This window comes from Cupressus sempervirens, chromosome 8, assembly GCF_028749045.1.
Source record: "Cupressus sempervirens isolate cs-2001-9-10 chromosome 8, ASM2874904v1, whole genome shotgun sequence".
Classification (NCBI taxonomy): Eukaryota; Viridiplantae; Streptophyta; class Pinopsida; order Cupressales; family Cupressaceae; genus Cupressus; species Cupressus sempervirens.
In genome coordinates, this window is record NC_143125.1 from 548,731,568 (window position 1) to 548,755,091 (window position 23,524).

Genomic DNA, 23,524 nt, shown 5'->3' on the forward strand with positions numbered 1-23,524 from the left:
ATATGCAATAACTATCAAATATAATTCTTTCTTTTCATTGTACACATCAACTTTGAACTATTTCTACCATTAAATTTATAGGTCATCATAAGATGAGTCTTATTTCATAAATATTCCATATTACATTAAATCGCAAAATGTGAAAATTTACAATGAATATTTCCCTTGCGAATATACTATATACAAAATCCTCAAACTCTACCTTGCACAACTTCAATAATAAAAAATGATAGACAAATCCCTTTTACATCACCATGAAATAACAATGGAGACATGATATCACATCTCATTTTGAGATAACATGAAACACTAATCTCTCTCTACGCACTTGTTTTCCAACATTACCAAGAATGAGCCTAAATCTCTTCATAGGAATCCTCTTTACAAAACCTACAACACAACAAAATACTTGGAACCATGGTGGCTCACCTCGAATCCTAGGCTTCTACGAAGCCACCCACCGAGAAGTGGAACAAGATCCAAATGGATTACACACATACATCACTTACCATTGCATGAAATACAACACATAAAACAAAACACATCCCTCCCATGGCTTGCACATTGATTCACCATTGTAATCATTTCACATTGGGTGAAGGTGGGCTCTTCAAAGAGGATATACCATACCTAACATAAACATCATATTTTAATTTAATTTTCCTTTCAAGGCCATCATAAAGATCTCCTCCTTCATACACACAAACCCCTTGTATCTTCCAAAACAACAAAGGTATATGGCTTCAATGGAGCCTATACTCCATGAAAAAAAGAAACTCCTCATCATGAGATAAATCTTCTAAAATACAATGTTGAGCCCAACTAATCCCTTCACCCAAGGCTTCTCGTCCCTCCCAAGGGTGAGTGAAGCCTTCACACCCATGATCACATTCAACATTCAAGTCCAAACAAGAAAAATCAAGAAGGAAAACCAAGAAATCTTGAAGAACACAATACTCATTCACATTACCACTACACAATACCAAAATCCACAATGCAAGGACTCACAATATAATGCATACTCCATTGACAAATCCTCTATACTTGCAGGTTTATTTTACAATACTAAAAGAAAGAAAATGAAACATGGTTTGGAACACCAACCTTGGTCCAAGCTAAAGGAAATGACAGTTGTAGTAGATCTCCCTTAATCTCCCTCCAAAACCAAACTGTCTCTAAACATATAGAGTGGGTGAAAAATGTAGTGCCTACCCCTAGTTCACATTTCTGTTATCATTGTTGATCTCTTCTAGACAAGTTTTATGCATGATTTTTAGTAGCATTATTCTTAGATTATTAGATATTGTTTTACATTCAGTTGATTATATGATGAGATTACTTGATACTCTATACTTCATGTATGTATGATGATTATTTCAGTGTTTTCAGTTATCGATGATGATTAGTTAGATGGTTTATTATCACATGTGCTTTCTTATGGATACTTACCCCATACTGCATGTGTATGGTGTGCTTGTTTATTTTCTTTATGTATGGTGTTTCTGATATGGTTAGGGAAGGGAGTCGTAGTCACCTGCTAGTCGGGATCTACACGATGCACCACTTCTTGCCATTGTCTTTTTAGCTTAGAATATTGTGTCTGTACATGCGTTGATTTTATGCAGGTTGCAGGTACCGGGTATTGACTTCCCTGAATTACCAGGATGAGCGTACCCTATCGCATTATCTCAATGGTAAGAGAGGGGAGATAAACTCTTAAGTCAAAATCCTAAACCCTCTAGCCAATTGTTGTAATTGATAATTAGGACAAGTATCTAAGTTAGGTACCCTTTGAATGCATCAAATGATGTTATTTCATGATTATAACTCTTTGTTGCCTTAGTATGTGTTTTGTTATGTTGGATTTTTGTATGTTGTCTTTATGAGTCTTTGGTGTATTTTTTTCTATTAGTTAAGTTTAATTAAAAGATTAATTAATGATTTAATTTAATGGAAAATTTTAATGTGATGTTTTTAATATTTAATTAATTGAGAAATTAATTAAATAAAAAGAATTAAAATTGGAGATAAAAGTTTAAGGATAAATTTAGAACATGATAATATTTATTTAATTTAATAATAATATATTTAGAGTACATTTTTAAATAAATGCTAAATATTATTGTTATTTAATTTAATTAAATATTTTATCAATTAAGTTTCTAAAATAAATTAAAAGTTGAAATATATTAAATTATTAAAGTTTCTAGATCGTATGATGCAAGCATGAGTTAAAAATAAAAGAAATTAATTAAAAGATAAAATAAGTGAAAATAATAATGTTATTTAATTTCATAAAGTGTGCATGAGATTAAAGTAATTTTATAATTCATAAATGTGCATGGAAAAGATTAATGAAAGATAAAGCAAAGATTAATAAAAAGTTAATTTGGAGTTTGAGTCTTGTAAGCACAGAGTTATTCCGGGTGAACATATAGTTGGTTCCTCGATTTAAGGAGGGAGAACTCCTTATTATTACTTGAGGGTTCATTTTCGAGGAGGGCGGGAATTGTTTTGAACACGAATTTTGGGAGAGCAATTTTGGAGAGACAAATTTTAGATGCGAAATTTTGAAGCAAATTTTAGAACGAGAATTCTAGGAGAATTTTTAGAGAAAGGTTCTTCAAGAGGAACGAGTTCTTTCACAATTTTTGGGGATTGTGTGTTAGCATCAGGTTCAGGTAGGGTCTTGTGTTTTGATCACTGATTAAAATTATGCAATTTGATATTCCTGTCTACTTCATGATTGTAAGAACTTGTCTTCTTAAATGTGTCAATTCTTCGTTCTGGATCTTCTGCTATTTGATTTCATCTATATATCTAGATTGAAAAATTGTTTAGAAAGCCTCCTTCAACAATTGGAAGAAATTAGAATGAAAACGGATTATGGGTTTGAATTAAAAGGAAATTGAGAAATTTAATCAAGTTAGGGTTTTGAAATTGGATAAAGAAAATCTAAATTGAAAATTCGGATTATATTTATAAAAGCTTATAAGATAAAATAAAATTTAGAATTAAAAAAAAAAAAAATGTTTAATTATACATGTTGAAGAATTAGATTGTTTATTTATTAAACAAAGATCTTTTTTTAAATAGTATATTTAATACTTGGTGAAAACGTATTTAAAAGTTTTTAATTTAAAAAAAAATTAATTTAAAAATTTAAAAAATTTTAAAAATGTGATTGGGGAGGATTTAACCGTAACCCCACTTACCGGCAGCATGTGCTATTCTCACACTGCGTACATGTTTGCAATGGGCGGCAGACTGTTTGCAGTAGTACCTGTCGTATGTACAAAGTGCCGACAGGCTTATAACAGTCGCACAGCCATATTAAACCAGCGGCCTTTTATTAAATAAGGCAAGGTAAAAGCATAGATCTGTGTCACCGTTTATGATACCAAAACCTGTTTTGGTCAAATCTCATTTCTCTATCAAAACTCAATTTTTTTCAAAAACTAAAAATACCCTTTTATAGATCTCAGATTCAATATTATCATTATATAAATTTTTGAGTGTTTTGATTAGTTATAATATGTTATAATCTCAAAATATTATAAGTCGATATTTTAACATTTCAGAAGATGCTCCCTCAAAAAAGAAAAAAAAATAGTAAATCATATCAAAAAATTTTAAAAAATTTATTTATCTCTAGAGGAGAGAATCCTCTTCACGAATGTCTAATTTTTTTTCAAGAAGGTATAGATTTGATAGGGAAATTTTGACGGGAGGAAAAAACTATTGGATTCTGATAAGGTCAAACTTGAGTACTTAGAACAAAGAAAATATACATCAAAAATAATTATTTCTTTTTTTGTGCACTAGCTATACATGTCATCTATAGAATATTTTCAAATCAGTACAAAAAAAGATGATTTGCATATACTTGTTTGACGGGAACTACACCCTATATTTTTTATAGTTAAAAAAGGGACTTCAAAATAAAATAAAATGAATAAATTCTTACTAAAAAAAATTATAAAAATTATAGGCATAAAATTCATTCAATTCTACACATTTCATCAGTTTACATCATCTTCATATTTTAAACACAAATACCATTTTTTTGTCATTAATGTTGAACTGTCACATTCTGATATCACGTTTCTTTATAAAAGGTGACACAGGTTTGTGCTTGTACCCAGCGCTTGGTATATATATATATATATATATATATATATATATTTAAGTTTGTTTAAAATTTATTTTAGTTAATATTAAATTTTATAAACTATGTTTGTTATTATTATTTAATTCATTAGTAAATTTTTAATTATATTTTAAATTTAGTTAATTTTTAAGTAATGAATTTTACTAATAAACTTTACTAAAATTTAGTATTTTTAAATAATTAATTAGTATATTCATTAATATTATTTAATCAATAAATAATTTAATAATATTAAAATGGTTCTTTTAGATATGTAAGTAATAATTAATTTAGTTAAAATTTTATTTAACTAAGATTAATTAATAAAGGAATGACCTTAATAAATGGTGAATTATCTTATTTGGAAATTTTGAATAAATTATTACTCATTGGTTATTTTGGGGAAATTTACTTAAATTGAATGGGGGCAATTGTACAAAATATTTAAAATATGAATGGGTTAAATTGTAAAGGAGATCGTTGAGACTTATTTACTTAAAATTCTTATTTGCTCAAAAAAAAAATTGTATTGAAACGAAATTGAAATCTTGCTATAAACTAGAACTTAAACCTTACATTAACTCAACAATAGATTATCATTCATACTCGACTGTGAGAGGATTTTGTTTTCTATGTGACTATTATGTTATCTGTGTTGTGGGGTTTTGGGGGTTTGTTGTAGTGTTGACCAATTTAGGTTGTTGCCAGAGGCTCGGGGGTTATGCATTTGTGATATTATGATGATTTGTTCTCGATCTTTTCAAACCAACCAAGGTAATGTGATAGATAGTATGCTCTATGATGAATGAATTTACTGGTTGTTTATGCTTTCCAGTTTCCTTGTGTGAAGCTGAGGTGTATGTTTATGAGATACCTGACTTAACCATTTTTGAGTCATCAATCAGTTATATTTGATTTGTTTTTCAGTCACTTTGAGAGGACTGAGATGTTTTGAGTGATTTGTTCTTGATGATGTCATTGTGTGACATGTTTTGACTTGACCATTTTGGAGTCTTTGATCAGTATTATGATCTTTTATTGGGATACATTTTGGTTGCTCATTGGAGAACCATTAGATATTGTGAATTATCATTGATGCCTTCAGACACTGATAGAGATCTGTTGTGATCATTATGATTATTATTTGATGCTTTTTAGTTTCTCATGGAGAATTGATCTGATTATTATGATTATCTTTATGATGCTTTCCAGTCGCTTGTATAGGGCTAAGGTGATTTTGTGATTTGTGATTTCATGTGCCTAGGGTAGGTTATCTATGTGTAGCGTCGGGAAGTGGCTTGCAATGGGGGCTAGGGCCCTAAGTGGCTGCCAAGGTAACTCATTGTAAGTTGTTTTAATAAGTGATAACATTTACACTAAATGAGAGTAAAATTAACCTAATAATATTAATTGAATGTTCTCTCCCATGCCTTGAGTGCTAGTACAAACTAGGATGGGGTAGAGAGAACACTTGGTTACGACCTTGCATTTCATAGTATGCCTTGTCATTATGAGACAATACTAGTGGCCGCAGGGATCACTAGGGACCTGAGATTCCTAAGGGATTTCTCAGGTAACTTCTAAATGACTTTTGCGATGACACTTTCCCACTTGCATGGTAGATTCCTACATGTGTCTTTGTGGTGCCTCTTGGTCTAGATGTTGATCTATGTGTTGGAACCCTTTGAGTTAGCATACTTTTAGGATTCTTGGACTTAGAGAATACTTGTGTTATGTGATTTGATAGCCTAGTTGGGACTTGAGACTATCTCCTCAACGCGGTGGGAGTGGACCATTTAGGTTCCACGCGGTCAGGTGGTAGTGCTTTTTCACTCTTACCATTTGAGATCCGTCTGTTGCTACCGTGTCTGGAGCTTCTTGGTATGCTTGTTTATCATATTTAGATGATGTTGTATACTTATGCTTTATTCTAGTATGTTAGATTTCTTTATGCATATGTTGTAGCATGTTTTAGGTGTGATATCCCTATTACTATAGTACCGATGATCTTATCGGTGACTTGGGATGTTATGCATGGGGGATGGCTAGGACCCACAATGGTCTAATGATGCTATTGACGGTTGGGAGGAACCACGCACTTAGATTAGTTGTGTTTTATGATAGATGGATAGTTGTATTTCATGTTGGATGTTTATATCTTTTATGATGGATGGATGTATCATGTATGGTATATGGTTTCATTTATTTTACTGTACTTTGTATCATGGATTCTTGGAGGATGATGTATCTTTATTTCTACTTATGTATATTCTTTTAGCCTTTTATACCCTATGACATGTACAGTGGATAATTAAGCATTCCGAATTAATTTTCCAAGAGGCATTCAGAACAAATGTATATTAAATGGACATTGGACTTTCTTGTTATTCTTTCATGTGGATGTGGTAGTTGTTAGATTTAGAATTAATTAAATTTAAATGTGACTCAACGTCATAGGATCCTTAAGGAATGTAACCTGTTAGGTATGTTTGTTGATGATTACATGTTACTGCTTCCGCTACTATGTGTTTGATGTGTACATTATACTTTCTTGTTTAAAAAAAAAAAAAAGTTTGGCAAACTTAGTAAAACTTTAGGTTAATTCTTTTGGATCCCTTGGCGGGGCGTTACAAAAAACCCACTAATTTGTCACCACTCCTCTAAATCTCTACTAACCTTTTTAGTAGGAACATCAAGCCCCTTATTTCTTGCATTTTTTCCCCTTCAAAATAAATAATTTGACCAAGTGGTATTGTGAGGGTACACTCATGGGGAAACCCCAAATTTCGAATTGTTTCAAGATTGCATTGTTTAAGTGGTCCCTTAAGTTAGTTAAGCACTAAAATGGTTGAATTTAGGCCCCTAACATGTTATACTACCATATGGGTGGCTTATTTTCAATAAAATGACATTTTAGGGTCACATTTAGGCCCCCTAAAATCCTTGTCATGTTTGAATTCGAAAATCAATATGATGGTGACCTATCCTAACACTCTCTCCAAGTGGGTGTACTTAAACATTTATTGAAAGACAAGAGAAAGACAAAGATTAAGTGACCTTCTGACCAACACCCTAGGTGACATGTCATCAATACATGGACAATTTACAAATGTCAAGTGACACATTAAAATACATTACACTTCTCCATGACATGTCCCTAATGCATCTTTATGATTAAACATTTCCTCATACAAGAAAACTTACATTACGAAACAACATACTTTTAGAATGAGGCTTTTGAATCTTCCAAAGATTCACCTTGGTTAAAATTTGTTCACATAGGTTCGGAACTTGTTTCCTCCAAGAATTTCTATAGTTCCACTTCCTACACATTAAACTCGAGCATCAGTAGTCCAAGAAAGTCATAAAAAATATATATCATAATCACATAATTCAAATTTTACAAAATCCATATTAACATAATTCAATTTAAATTCTCTTTTTCTAATCATTTCAATTAAATCATTCAAGGTGTTAGAATCTCAATTATGCATCTCATAAACCATCATAATAAATTTACATATCATAAATCATCATATTTAACTTAACATTTATTTGCATATCATAAATCATCATATTCAATTTAACATTTATCTGCATATCATAAATCATCATGTTCAATTTAAAACTTTGCATCACATTATAATCTAATACTATCATGTCATAAAACTGCATCCATATGTGTTCGATCATTTCATACATAATATTAGGTTCTTAGTGCATATCATGATATAAAATACTATTGAAGTATTAAAATTGATAGATAAAACAATCCACTATCTATCTAAGTCTCGAAGAGCTATCAAAATATCAAAGTCTCAAATATCAAAATGTAAATAAAATATCTATGCTATGATAGGGCGAGGTGAGGCCTCACATCCTCCCCCCCAGGTATGAACTTCCTACTAGAGTTCATCAAAAAGATATGGGTACTAAGTCTTCATTTGAGCTGCATCCTCCCATGAAGTTGTGACCTCGTCATAACAATCCCACTGGACCCTAACCTAGTCCATCTCTCTACATCAAAGAGTGAGGGTCCATCAAGCCAAAATGTGAAGGGGCTCCAATGCTATCTGTCTATCTGATTCCACTTGCAAAGCATCACAATCTATGATATGAGACTCATTATAAATATAATTCCTTAATACAGATACATGAAAAACATCATGAATTCATGATAGGCTAGGTGGCAGGGCTAAATGATAAGCAATTGGTCCTATCCACTCCAAGATCTTAAAGGCACCCACAAAGTGAGGTGCTAACTTAGAGCCTTTTTAAAAATGGATTGGGCTCTTATGTAGTCACACTCTCAGAAATAATCTCTCACCAACCAAGTACTCTCTATCCACCCTCTTTGCATTTACATATTTCTTTTATCTATATTGGGCTTCCACCTACTTCTCCATGTCCTTAACTAACTATAGCCCTATAGATATCTTGTCTTGAATCCTATCCCAACTTAGGGGTGTCCTACAAGGCCTACCATACAAGGCTTGATAGGGTGGCATGCCTATGGAAGTGTGATACCTATTTTTATACACAAATTATGCAAGATGGAGGTACTCTTCCCACTTGGACTGGTGGTCCATCACATACATTTGCAACATATCCTCTAAGATCTAGTTAACTCTCTCTATTTTCACATTCGTCTGAGGATGATAGGTAGTGCTAAAGTTGAGCTTGGTACCAAGTGATATCTGCAATTCCCTACAAAAAGATGATGTAAATAAGGAATCTCTGTCTAAGATTATCTTACAAGGAATACCATCGAGTTTGACAATGTTTCACAAGAAAACTTATACCATTGTGGGCACTGTGAAGGTTGTGCGAATGGGTGAAAAGTGAGAAACCTTGGTCAAAGTGTCAACTGTCACCATGATGACATCATGACGGTGTGAAGACATTGGAAGACCAACAATGAAGTCCATAGAGATAGTGTCCCACTTCCACTCAATTATCTCATGTGGTTGCAAGAGCCCACCTAGATGTCTGTGTTTTTCCTTAACTCTCTGACACTCTAGGAATTTGGCTATGATGTTGGACATCTACATTCTCATTCTTAGCCAACGATATAATTGCCTTAAATAATGAAACTTCTTAATACCTGGATGTGTTGCATAGGGTGCTCTATGAGCCTCTAAAATGAGTAAGTCACTTGAGGATGGTACATAAATGCACCCTTTATGGTGCAATAATCCATCCAAACCCAATGAAAAATTAGAAAATATTCCCTCTAGGGGTCTCTAAGAATGGACTAACTACCAAACTTTTGCATAAAATGCATCTTTGGGAAGGTGGTGTAGTATGTACTCTCTCAAATTCATCTCAATAATCATAGAAGATATCTCATGACGTCTCCTACTCAAGGAATCTATGACTACATTCTCCTTTCCCTTAATGTAATGTACATCAAAATCATACTCACATAAGAACTCCATCCATCTCCTCTATCGGGCATTCAGATTTGGCTACTGCAAACTTTGGTGATTTGAATGAAGCTCAAATTGATGTCCTAGAAGAAAATGGCAGCATCTTGCCAAGGCATGAACTACTACTACAAGCTCTAAATCATGGGTGGGGTAGTTAAGCTTGTGAGTCTTGAGTTTCCTAGACTCATATGCTATGACATGATTCTGCATGAGAATGGCTCCAATACCATCTAGTGAAGCATTGGTTCATACTACAAAATCTGTTGAAGGACTAGGTACTACTACGATTGGTGTGCTAGTGAGTGCCCTCTTGAGTTCTTTAAAGGCCCTCTCGCACTTTTCTATCCTTTCAAACTTTTTCCCTTTCCTCTAAAGTGAGGTGATGGGATGAGCTACTCTAGAGAATCTTGCCACAAATCGCCTATAATACCCTCCTAATCCCATGTAACTCCTAAATTTTGAGATATTAGTTGATGCTGGCCAATCCATGATGGCCTATATCTTGGATGGATCCACTACAATTTCATCCCCTGATATCACATGACCTAAATAATGTACTTCCTTCCTAAAGAAGGCACAGTTGGACAAACTGCCATATAAATAATTTTCCCTTAAGCATTGCAATACCTGCATCAAATGTTCTTTGTGTTCCTTCTCATCACAGGAATATATCAATATATAAACAAGGAACACTACTAAAAACTTATCAGAAAATGTACAAAACACCCCATTCATAAGACTCATGAATATAGTTGAGGCATTTGTAAGACTATATGGTACCACTACAAACTCATAGTGGCCATACCTTGTACAGAATGTGGTCTTATGAATGTCACTTTCCACAATCCATAGATGATGATACCTTGACTTCAAATCTATCTTGGAGAATACTCAGGCACCTTGCAACTAACCAAAAAGGTCATCGATTCTAGGGAGTGGCTATCAATTCTTAATCATTACCTTATTCAATTGTTGGTAGTCAATACACAATCTGAGTGATCCATCTTTCTTTTTCACAAAGATCACTAACATACCCCAAGGTGATACACTAGGATGGATATGTCCTTTCTTTAAGATTTTCTCCAATTGAATCTTAAGTTTATTAAATTTATGTGTGGCCATCCTGTATGGAGATCTCAAAATGGGCTAAGCTCCTAGCACTAGATCTATGTGGAAATCAACTGCCCTAGGTGCTGGCATAACAGAAAGCTCTAAGGGAAACACATCCTTAAATTCCTGTAGTATTAGGTAATCATCTAGATAAGGTTTCCTCTCATTGTCTTCCTCCTTATTACTGATAGATACTAGAAACAACTGACATCCCTTTCATAGACACTACTTAAGTTGCAATGTAGAGATCATATGAAGAGACACAGGCCTTTGCACCCCTAAAATCACCATAAGAGTACCACAATCATCAAAAAATTCAACCTTCTTTTATTTGCAGGCCATCTTAGCATTATGTGCACACAACTAATCCATGCCAAGGACTACATCATACGATCCTAGGGAGGTAACTCATAGATTAGAGGTCATGCACATGTCTCCAATTTGAATCTAACAATCATGTATATAGGAATTAACCATCACCTTAGCCCTTGATGCCAATTCAACCTACCAATTATCGTTCTACCTAGCTATCACTAGCTTGCAATGCTCCACTAAAAAAGGAGATACAAAAGAATTGATGGCTCCAGAATCAAACAATATAGAAACCTTAATCCCTCTAATCATACTTGTAGCCTCAATAAATGTAGCCTGATGTTTGGCTTGGCAGTTGTCAACCACTGCAAATACCTTGTGGGACCTACCCATGTCTCCTACTGTAGGCTCTGAAGTAACTCCCCACTGATTACTAGTTGTTGGTCCCTGAGGGCACTCTCTGGCTATATCTCCCATACCACCACAAGCATAACATGGTCCATGAGTTTTAACCTAAAATCCTTGTAGCCTAGACTAATGCTGACCACCTGTCTTGTAAGATCCATTATACCCACCATAGGAGGACTCCTGAGTCCTACCTGGCTATAAATATGGAGCTTGTAACCTATGATCTCATCAGGATCCCTCTGATTGCCACTTCTTGGGCTTAGAGCCCTAATATCCCTGTACTAACTTCTACCTATTATCCTATTGTGACTATTTTTGTATGCGTGGGGCCTTAGAAGACCCTGCTAACTAACCTTGATTACCCTTCCATGAGGGTTTATGTTGTCCTGACTACTGGGAGTAATTCTAGTTGTGGGACCAATCTTAGGATTCTTGTTTGTTACAGAGATCTTTCACAACTAGTGTTGTCTCAATTGGCTCCCTAAAGGTGCTTGGAAAAGCTAGGCATACTAAATTCTATAGAGACAAGTTCAGACCCTTGGTAAATTGATATATTTTTAGCTTCTCATCCTTCATGTACTTGACATAAGTGAGGAGCTCTAATAACTTGCTCTCATACTGTGCTATAGTAAGGCCCCTCTATTGGAGGTCATGGATGTCCTCAATTGGACTCTATCTGAAATGATCATAGAGATACCTATACCTAAATCTGGCCACAAATTCCTCCTAGGTAAGTCTGTCTACTTTGACTCTACCTATGGTCTCCTCCTTCTTCCACCAATTGGAAGCATTATCTCATAGTAAGTGGATGGAAAGTTGGGCCTTCAGATTGCTCTCATATGGTCATAACCCAAAGCACCTCTCTAAGCTCTATAGCCACACCTTTGCCTGTGCACCATCTATGGTTCTGGTGAAAAGAGGCAGTTTGAGTCAAATCAAATCCATAATCTCATTCCATATGTCTCTGGGTGCTCTCACTACTACTGGTGGATCTATGACTAGTGGTGGATCAACTTGATGAACTGAGGCCTCTTCCTAGTCACCTAGTCCCTCTGCACCTCTAGGTGGGGGACTCCTGGTTCTTTTCCTATTATCAGCTCTCTGTTCCCCTGATCCTTATTATATAAGCTATGGAATTATAGGTGACATCCCTCCTATACTACCTCGATAAGATTCCAAATGGCTATAAAGAGTTGATTAAGATTTTGAGGTTTCTCAGGTGGAGGTTTGACAATTTGATATCCTGCCCCTCCAGATGCCACTCATGCACCTCTAGAGCCTCTAGCACTTTGACGACCATTAAAGGTAACGACATGCATCCTATAGACAAGTTTCAATTTTAATGAGTTAAGTGTAATGGGTTAGGCTCTAGTGTTGTAACCAATTGCTCTGATACTAGAATGTCATGCCCTCAATTTATGAGGCAAAACATAACCAATTTTTTTCTCTTTTCTTTTGAAGGGTGTACTATAGATGTATAGATCTATCCTTGTTATGAATGTTCTATTTAAAGATGAGTTGTCTGAATAACCATTTATGTTTCCTTGAAGTGAGACATTATAGATGCAAGTGGGGAGAATTTTTTTTGCATTGATTTTCTATAAGGAATCCATAGTTTCTTTCATGAAGATGTTTTACAGCAAAATGTTTTAAATTATTTATCATTTATTCACTATTCAAATTCTGAAATAAGTTACTATTTATCAATCCTTTGTTATTATCTAGAAAACATAGCATTATGATTTAATGAATTAAACAAGGAGTATATAAAGATCCAATTGAGAATTACAATTCTATTATCAACTATAAGTCATTAGTCTTAGCTATGATTCTTAGTTTATATAGTTTATACCTCCAATTAATAAAATTTATATTCTAACTTTATAACATCATCTAGTTACCAACTACTTTAATGATTACTATTACATATACTTAACCATCCACTAATACCTATATATAAGTTAGTTACTTTACAATTATTATATTCATCCTACAATTCCAAAGTTTATTTATTACAATGCAATTAATCTATATCATAGTTATTTTATAATTTATTAAATAAATCCTAAAAATCCCAATTAATAAAATGTATTACTAATTATTCCCTTTAATAATATACATTATTAGTCCATTAACCCATAATCATTTAATAAAAGAAACCCATTTAACTAAAAAATACACCTACACATCCCTACATGTGACATGAGTTAAACAAGGCCATTAAAATAAACAAGCTACTTTATTAACCTGCTACCCCTTTTACCCCATAACATCTAACTACCCCACTAACTACCTTACTCCCCTAACACACATACCACACCTGGCTTAATAATAATTCTACCTAATATAAAATAGAAAAAAAACATTATATTCCCCAACTTAAATCACTGCCCAACTCCCCATTTGACATGATACTCGACCTCCTTTACACTTGCGCACCTATCCCTAAGAAACTTCACCCAAAACAGGTGCCAATAACAAATGTGAATACCTTTTTTTTTTTTAAATCCAAGGTGAAAGATGTTTATGTCAGTGTATATATGTGTTTAACCGAGGTAATAATCCCATATTAAAAAAAATCATCATTTTTCCTTATAAAATGCCAACAACCTAGGGGGACGCCTAATGCTTTTCCCAAGGAAGGTGCTTAAGGAAGAGTGGGGGGGCTGACTTTATGTCAGTAGTTGTCCCGTCTTTCAAACCACTTTTTACATGCATTTGGGGATCTTAGAAGGATGTGTGTATGGGATGGTAAGCTGGTTTCTTTCTTTTTGTTTTATTATTTGTTTAAAATTTTATTATTAAATGGTGGAGAAGTGGAATTGCATATGATTTTCACCTAGGTCTAGGAAATATGTGTCCAAGCATTTTGTAGATTAGACATAGGTCTAATTTAAAACATATAGTTCTGTGTTGGTTTCTAAAATGATGACTCAAGGATCACATGATTTATAAGGGTCTTTTCTTGCAACTAATCTAGGGACTAGGTCATTATTATTACTTGAGTCTTACTATGAGTACATGTATTATTTTATTAATGCCCAAGCACAAGATGTCTACAATATTCCCTTTAATATTTTTATTTCTTTGTACATTGGGGAAAGGATTTATTTTCTTTCCTCATACATTTTCTAGAGAATAAAAGTGAACCTATAAGAAGTCTTCTCCCTAAGTTTAATACATTCCTCCTCATATATTTATGAGTTTCCAATGTTCTAATTTGACTACCTAATAATTTTACTTTGCAAGTTTAATTTTATTAAAGCAACTATCACCTCTAAGAATCTAACTAAACATTGAAATGAATCATTCTCCATGCATATGCAATAACTATCAAATATAATTCTTTCTTTTCATTATATCTGAAACATGAAACATGATCTTACTTTTCAATCACCTATGTTTCAAATTGAATTATCTACATCAATTTAAATTTTCCACATCAACTATGAACCATTTCTACCATTAAATTTATAGGTCATCATAAGATGAGTCTTATTTCATAACTGCTCCATATTACATCAAATCACAAAATGTGAAAATTTACAACGAATATTTTCCTTGCAAGTATACTATATACAAAATCCTCAAACTCTACCTTGGACAAATTCAACAATAAAAAATGATAGACAAATCATTTTTAAATCATCATGAAATAACAATGGAGACATGACATCACATCTCATTTTGAGATAACATGAAACACTGACCTCTCTCTACACACTTGTTTTCCAACATTGCCAAGAATGATCCCTAATCTCTTCATAGGAATCCTCTTTACAGAACCTGTAATCCAACACTATACTTGGAACCATGGAGGCTCACCTCCCATCCTAGGCTTCTATGAAGCCACACACTGAGCAAGGGAAACAAGATTCAAATGGGTTACACTCATACATCACTTGCCATTGAATGAAACACAACACATAACACAAAACACATCCCTCCCATGGCTTCCACATTGATTCACCATTGAAATAATTTCACATTGGGTGAAGGTAGGTTTGTCAAAGAGGAGATACCATAACTAACATAAACATCATATTGCAATATCATTTTCCTTTCAAGGCCATCATAAATATCTCCTTCTTCATACACACAAACCTTGTATCTCCCAAAACAACAAAGGTATATGGCTTCAATGGAGTCCATGAAAGAAAGAAACACCTCATCATGAGGTAAATCTTCTCAACTACAATGTTGAGCCCAACTAATCTCTTCACCCAAGGCTTCTTCTCCCTCCCAAGGGTGACTGAAGCCTTCACACCCATGATCATATTCAACATTCAAATCCAAACAAGAAAAATCAAGAAGGAAAACTAAGAAATCTTCAAGAACACAATACACACTCACATTGCCACTACACAATACCAAAATCCACAATGCAAGGACTCACAATACAATGAATACTCCATTGAAAATTTCTCCATACTTGTAGGTTTATTTTGCAATACTAAAAGAAAGAAAATGAAACATGGTTTGAAACACCAACCTTGGTCCAAGCTAAATGCAATGATAGTTGTAGTAGGGCTCCCTTCATCTCCCTCCAAAGCCAAACTTTCTCTAAACTTAGAGAGTGGTTGAACAACCCACTAATTTTTCACCATTCCTCTAAAAGGACTCTCTACTAATCTTTTTTAGTAGGAACATCAAGCCCCTTATTTCTTACATTTTTGCCCCTTCAAAATAAGAAATTTGACCAAGTGGGATTGTGAGGGTACACTCATGAGGAAACCCCACATTTCGAATTGGTTCAAGAGTGCATTGTTTAAGGGGTCCCCTAAGTTAGCTAAGCACTAAAATGGTTGAATTTAGGCCCCTAACAAGTTATACTACCATATGGGTGGCTTATTTGCAATAAAATGACATTTTAGGGTCACATTTAGGCCCCTTAAAATCCTTGTCATGTTTGAATTCGAAAATTAATATGATGGTGACCCATCCTAACACTCTCTCCAAGTGGATGTACTTAAACATTTATTGAAAGACAAGAAAAAGACTAAGATTAAGTGACATGTCATCAACACATGGACAATTTAAAAATTTCAAGTGACACATTAAAATACATTACACTTCACCATGACATGTCTTTAATGCATCTTTATGATTAAACATTTCCTCATACAAGCAAACTTACATTACGAAACAAAATACTTTCACAACGAGGCTTTTGAATCTTCCAAAGATTCTCCTTGATTAAACTATGTTCACATAGGTTTGGAACTTGTTTCCTCCAAGAATTTCCATGGTTCCACTTCTTTTACATTAAATTCAAGCATCAGTAGTCCAAGAAAGTCATATAAAATGTATATTATAAATGCATAATTCAAATTTTACAAAATCCATATTGACATAATTCAGTTTAAATTCCCTTTTTCTAATCATTTCAATTAAATCATTCAAGGTGTTAGAATCTCAATTCTACATCTCATAAACCATCATAATAAATTTGCATATCATAAATCATCATGTTCAATTTAACACTTTGCATCGCATTATAATCTAATACTATCATGTAATAAAATTGCATCCATGTGTGTTTGATCATTTCATACATAATATCAGATTCTTAGTGCATATCATAATATAAAACACTACTAAAGTATTAAAATTGATAGATAAAATAATCCACTATCCATCTAAGTCTCGAATAGCTGTCAAAATATCAAAGTCTCGAATATCAAAATGTAAATAAAGTATCTATGCTATTATAGGTTAGGGTAAGGCCTCACATCTATAGATGGATTAGGATCATGAGAAACTATATGGTCACTAAAGTTTCTAAGATGGGGAGGAGAGGAATCTTAATCAAAGAGAGACATGAGTCTACAACTTCTCGTAACAAGGATCCTATGAATAGGACTAAAAGTAGTAAAGGTCGTACACCAAACAAGGAAAAATGACACAAAATAAATATAGCTTTACGAAATCAACAAAAAATATTTAAAGGGATATAAAGAATGAAAATATTTATCTCAAGAGAACACAAGAGAATGAAAAATAAATCTAATGCGAAATCGTTAGTGGAAATGTCACAAATCAGGTTCACCAATTAATGTAGTGTTGGAAATGTGAATATGGAATTTAGGACCTAAGTTCATCACATGACCATGCATATTATATAACATAGATGATTAAGTCAAGGAGATGATTACTTTTACTCCCAATTCTAAAGAAATAGATCTAGTGATATTAGTGTTAAGAAAATAAGTGAGGAGCACTAATGCAAACAATGTCTAGGAAGAATAGGGGAAAATATATCCCCATCCTTTATAACCCTAGATAATGTGAGAAGATAGGGATAGATATAAGTAAATATGTTGAAATAATAAATAAAGTAGATAAAAAAACCTTTGGAATTTTCGTTTATGCTTGTTGTCCTAATCAGAACAAATGGAAATCATTGGATCTGAGCCTAAAAGTGCACAACAAACAAAACAAATAGATCATTTGGCAATCTATAAAGGGTGAACTAGATGATTAAGGGTGTCTTGATCATTGTTGATACATTAGGGGCAACCCGGTTGGCCCTAATGGAATGTGGTTGATGTTGATTCTAATTTTGTAGTTCTATAGAAAGCCAAAAAGGGTACTCAAATATGCAACTTGTTCATTAGTTCAATATCTACAGCCTCTAGAAAGGGGATTTTGTTGTGAATGGGGGGGGTTTTCCTTAGTCAAACCCCAATTTATTAATTAACATTGAAATAAAATAATTGAAACTATATGAATGTAGAGTAAATGTAAAATTTACATTACAATAGTAGGATCTCTTGAAGCAAATACAATGTCCTCACTTCATCACTTGATCCAGATCAAGAAGATGAAGATGAATGGATGTAGAAGGTGGAACAAACTACCTTGAATGGATTGAAAAATATATTTAAGATAAACTCCTTCAATTTCTTGAATATTTGAATCCTTTATCTATAATGGAGAAACGCTTGAATAAATTCTTGAAGGCTTGAACACAAATGCTAGAACTTAAAGGCTACTGCACGAGTGCTTTTGAATGAATTTGATGGAATGTGGATGAGAATATTAATTAATAGAGAAAATGGAAGGGTTTATATAGATCGTGAAACTAACTAACTCTCGCAAGTTAACCTACCTAGGAATTAACAACCCAAAGGTATCCAAAAATAGGACCCAAATAGAGAACTAAAAATAGGGCCCAACTAGGGGCATACTGCAAGCTTGATTAGCCTATTAGGGGTGTACTATACCCCTAATTGTCCCATTAGTGTTATAGTGGACCCTTGATTGGTCAGGGGTGTATTGTATCCTTGAAAACCAAGGGCCAAAAACTCTAGTATCCCTTCGAGATCCTAAAACAGGTCTTAAATCCTAGAAATCAAGCACAAAGTCTGAGATATAGTTGTTTCAGTGCCAAAAGAAGAATCCAAGTGGATGGATGAAGGGAAGGGATGACCTAGGAGGATATATCCCACCTCAAGCTTGACACCATGAAAATAGGATTTTTAAAGAGGGTCTATTAGGTTTTACCCCAATTCTACCTAGGAGAAGGCACATAAAAGAGAAGAAAGATGAAAAGGTGCAAAGAGGTTGATGATATTGCATTAAATAGGTTATAGAACTTCATTAAATTAGAGTGCTTCCAATTTAAGATGATACACATGCCAAAATTTCTCAATGAAGACTCAATCATAAATGTATTGAGTCATGTGCATGAAGAATTCTTCTAGCTAGATGAGGAGAAGCCAGTGCATATCACAAAAGAACCATTTCATATGGTCATTAGTTTACTATATGAAGGAAAATAATGTACTATATGGGTGAGTAATGAAAATATCAAAGGATAGAAGATTAATGGGAGTGGATAAGATCATGAAAATGGAAACAAAATTTTCTATGATGATTTTTGGGTATAAGGTCTACTAGTCCAGTTGGCCAAACAACATATTGGATAGCATTATGTATGAAACCTATGAGAAAGAACAACTAGGAAAGAATCATGAATTGGGAAACATGATTTGAACCCAACTATATGTAAACATGAGGCGGCCGAGGAAGGATCCTAAAAAAGAGGTTAAGTTTGGATCTTTACTTGTTTGTTTATATTTTAATAGTAAGAATTTTTTCCTTGGATTCAAGCATGTTGATTGAGTGTAGATAGACTAGTAGTTCATCAAATAAATGATTATATGAGAAATTAGAAGAAGAAATCAATCAAATAATGTGAGGTTATTTTGATGAATTTCAAGTTAAAATAAAAACATGGTGTCAAACACCCCCATTGGTACTAGAGAAGTAAAAAGATATTGCTTGTTTTCTTGTAGATTGTAACACTTGTAGAATACAACTGGTAAAACCAAAAACATCTAGGGTGGCAACCTTCGGTTATGAATTTACATAGAGAGATAATTATTGCTTGTGTTGACCATATTTTGAGTTTTCTAATAGACATAGTAGCTCATAAATTTGGCACATATGAGGAAGAATACAAATGCATAACTTTGGATATTATGAAGCCAAATATTTTGTAGAAAAATAAAAAGATATTGGAGAATTTGACAACCACATATGAAAGTGGTGAAGGGGGAAGTAGTACTTAGATTGAAGTGTTAGAAGGAGTAGAGAAGCAACAAGAAGAAAATCCATTAGTTCTCCATCCCACACAAGGAAAGAAGAAAAGAAAAAAACATGGAGAAACGTCTAATAGGACATGGGGCCTACTAACAATTGAAGAGATTGAAGACATTGAAACTAAAGGGGAGGAAGTGGAAATGAAGACACCAATTGCTATTGATAAAGAAGAAAAAGAGTCCAAGAAGACATCAAAAAGGAAAATGCCTACAAAGAAGCAATCACAACCTCAAGTGTTTGAACAAAAAACTACCGCGAGACAACAAAGACTCTGCTTTCCACATTAAAACCAGTTGGTGTATTAGAAGATGAAAATAATTCAAAATGAAAATTTATGACTTGGGGAAAGTGCATAGGAAGAAACAAATTCAAGATACCAATGAACTCTACCAAAATGGAAGAATACATAATCGAAACATGATTGGTTGGAAGAATCAATCCCACCACCTTTGACAAATTATTAGATACTATTGTGAAATATTTTCTAAATTTCAATAAATATCCTAAGATGTTAAGGAAAATGCTCCTGATGAACTTTTTGAGACATTACTAGTTAGCTAGAATTCATTGTACCACAGAGTTGAGGTGTTAAGAACATATGTATTAGAGAAGATATTACCAGAATTATTAGAGAATCTTGTAGAAGTGTATATGGATAAGTACAAGAAAGAAGTTAGATCAAAGACATTGATAACTATGGTTCTAGCTGATGAGAAGTTTGTGCTAGAATAAGACATTGCAAAATTATGGAAGAAAGTGTTAAATGAAGAACAAAATTAGGCCTATTTATATTAAGATCTTTTAGATATCAGGTGCTCCTTAAGAGCAACAACTACAACTTATTCAATCTCCTTTCGAGAAATCACACTAGAAAAAACAATTGGAAGACCAAGAGTCACAACATAGAATTCCACAAAGATGTCCCTCTTGGGATTTGAACCAAGGTATCCACAATGAGAAATCATTTCTTCAACCAACTAAGCTAAACCCCTTGGGCCAAAATAAGGCCTATTGAGGGATTAGCACCTCAAGTATTAATAATGCATTAACAATGAATTGTTTAATTAGAAATGCTCCAAGTGTGACTGATATGTTTAGAAAAAAAATTACATCTTTTATTTTGAAATCCACAAGAGAAACCACACCAAGATTACTAAGGAGAGTGAGAAGATGAAAGATCCATTATAGGCCACAATTGAGCAAGAAAAGGAAAATGGTTGACACAATTGTCAACACATCTACCAACATAGGAGATAAGGGCACCGAGAAGGCTATAAAGGACAAATAAGGTCAAGAGTAGGTTAATATACCACTAATGCCACCAATGAATTTTCCAAATCCAACTTTGGAAATAAGGGAATTAGTATTAAGAGAAATAAATAAACAAGATAAAGATTTGCATGAGCAAAAGACAATATCAACTGAACAACAATATTTTCCATTACAAACATAGCCAACTAACACCAAGATATAATATGATAGTAATAATATACAAAACAATGATGAGGAGTACGACATGGGGGATATGGGTACATGTGAACAAAATACCAATGATCAATCCATATAGGCCCAAGAAGACTTGGGCAAAGGAGAGTCTAGAAACACAAAAAAAGATGAAGAGAAGAAGCATAAGAAGAAAGAGAAGACTAATGCAAAAGGAAAAAAGAAAATGAGCAGTAGAACAAGAAGAAGATGATGATCAAGCTACATATGAGAACAACTCATAATATACAATACTTAAGAAAGTTATGAGAAAAAGGAAGAAAATAAAAGATAGAGAAAAATATGCAAAAATATTGGATGAAAATGTCAAATTAGACACATAAAAGGAAAAAACTTTAAGAAAATAGTTCTAATCATCATGCTAAATCTATTTGAAGAGTTAATGTCTAATGTTACAATTGATGAAGAAGATTCATTCATCAAACAACTGAAAGTCTATATTGATCATATCATTAATTCAGGACCTGGCCTACAATGTCAAGCTTTGGAAGTAGAACACATGTAGGTAATTTAGTATCTTGTAAAGAATCTTAAGAGTTTCTACAAAGGTATTGTAAAATTCCTTAACCAGGTAGTGTAAGTACACAAAAGGGTATGTGCAAGATCATGGTGTGCCAAAAAGTGGCGATCTAAAAAATATGTAGTTCGAAAATGCCTCAAACCATTTCAAAATCTATTCCAACTTTTTTCCTACCCACCCTAATACTAAACAGAAACAATTAATATCTTTATAAGGTCCACTATATCTTTTGATACCAAACCTATATGGTCAACTTTAAAAACATCCTAAAAATGTATTTTTGGCCTATTTTTATGTGATTTTTACTGTAAACATGTAGCTGATGACTTTTTTTTTGCCAAAATTTAATGAAATGAAAAGGGTTTCTTAAGAATGTTCTTACCTTTCCATAAATGTAAGGTTTGTCAAATTATGAGTTTAGTAAGTAATTATTACTTATTTTCTAATGGAGTTACATATAAAGTGCTAACTAACACACTACTTGAAAAACAACTATAACTTTCAAATGGTAAAACATTTTTTAAATCTAAAAGATGCATCACATTCTATGTTTCTTCACTATAAGGAAAAAAAATGAAAAATTAAATTTTGCAAAGTTTTGAGTTAGTTAAGGTGGTCAGACACGAGAGTTTTTTAATTTCAAAAATACTAAAAGAAAAAATTAATTAATTATTATTTATTTAAAATAAAAATACCCAAAAATATGTGTCACATATAGGCATGAGTCTACTACTTATATTTAGAATATTATTTAAAAATAGTATATTTTGACTTTGATTAAGATGGTCAGACATACGTCTACTTCTAATTTTTGATTTGAATTGTTTGTAATATTACATTAAAACTCAAAATTTTGACCAATCAATTTTATTTTAGATAAGTCCTAGTAGTCTAGAAACTAGATTCAATTTCCTAGAGATTATTTTCTTCCAACAGTTTGATATAAAGCTAATAACAAGTAGAAAATTACGCATCAAGTTGACGTAACCCTCATTTTTTAATTTTTTATTATAACTTAAGAGCATAGTTTGGTTGACCATGATCCTACACATACCCAAAAATGGTCACCCTGTCTATATGCCCTAGTTTCATAATTTATGTCAAGCTTGAATCAATATTTGCATCATCATTTCCTTTGATCAAATTAAGTTATTTGAATTATTAAATTTCTTTGAATTATTTAATTAATCATTACTATTTTACATCAATTTCCTTGATTAAATTGGAATTAGTTAATTTAATTATTTTAAATAAATGGTTGATCACTTTGATTTTTGGCATTATTTAATTAAAGGAATTTTCTCCCTTTTAATTAAATAAAACCCCTCCTTGCTTAATTTTATGTGAAAAAATTATTATTTTAAAAGAAATTATTAAATAACTATCACACACTTTATTTTATAAGAAAATAGATTATTTTACATTTAAATTAAATAAAAAGACCCCTCATCTTATGATTTTTATGGAGTGTTACACTCCATATCT

General features: G+C 32.9%; 1 pseudogene; it reads right to left on the reverse strand.

Annotated features, from left to right (window-relative positions):
- Positions 1-23,524, reverse strand: part of LOC149543624 (uncharacterized) — a 155,194-nt pseudogene that overhangs the window by 123,333 nt on the left and 8,337 nt on the right.